Genomic DNA, 558 nt, shown 5'->3' with positions numbered 1-558 from the left:
CTGGACAGGGGATATTTGGAGGAGCTCAGATGCTCAAGTGAGTGGGTCAGTCTGAGACTACCTATTATAACCAGTGCCCAGAAAACAGCAAGGTGGAAAAAGGAGTAAAGATTTTTGCAATTGTTTTAAAAAGTGTTTTCCAATTTTTGTAGAAAAATATTTGTTTTAATATTTTTCCCCATTTTTACTCTTTTCTTGAGTGGGAAAAAGGAAAAATGGGGAAGGAAGGAATGCAAAATGTGAAATCGTTTTTAAAAATCATGTGAAAACATGAAAGTGTTCAATTTCTAAAAAATGTTCAGTTGTTATTTTTTTTTTTACAAAACCCCAAAAATATTTTAAACTTTTCTTTGAATAAATGGAAACTTTGGAAAAAATGAAAATGTTCAGCAAAACCCTCTCACTTTCTAAAAATGGTCATTTTTAGATCACAAAATATTGATGGTTGTAATCCCGAGTGATCCCTGGAGTGCTGTGGTTCAGTCTACAGAGCTGCTGTCACCCTTGGTTTGCTATCCATGCACTGCTTGCAGCTCAGACAATGAAGAACAGGGAAAA

This window comes from Mauremys reevesii, linkage group 22 (assembly GCF_016161935.1).
Source record: "Mauremys reevesii isolate NIE-2019 linkage group 22, ASM1616193v1, whole genome shotgun sequence".
NCBI classification, from domain to species: Eukaryota; Metazoa; Chordata; order Testudines; family Geoemydidae; genus Mauremys; species Mauremys reevesii.
The sequence above is the reverse complement of the archived record's forward strand: the minus strand, read 5'-3'. Positions refer to the sequence as shown.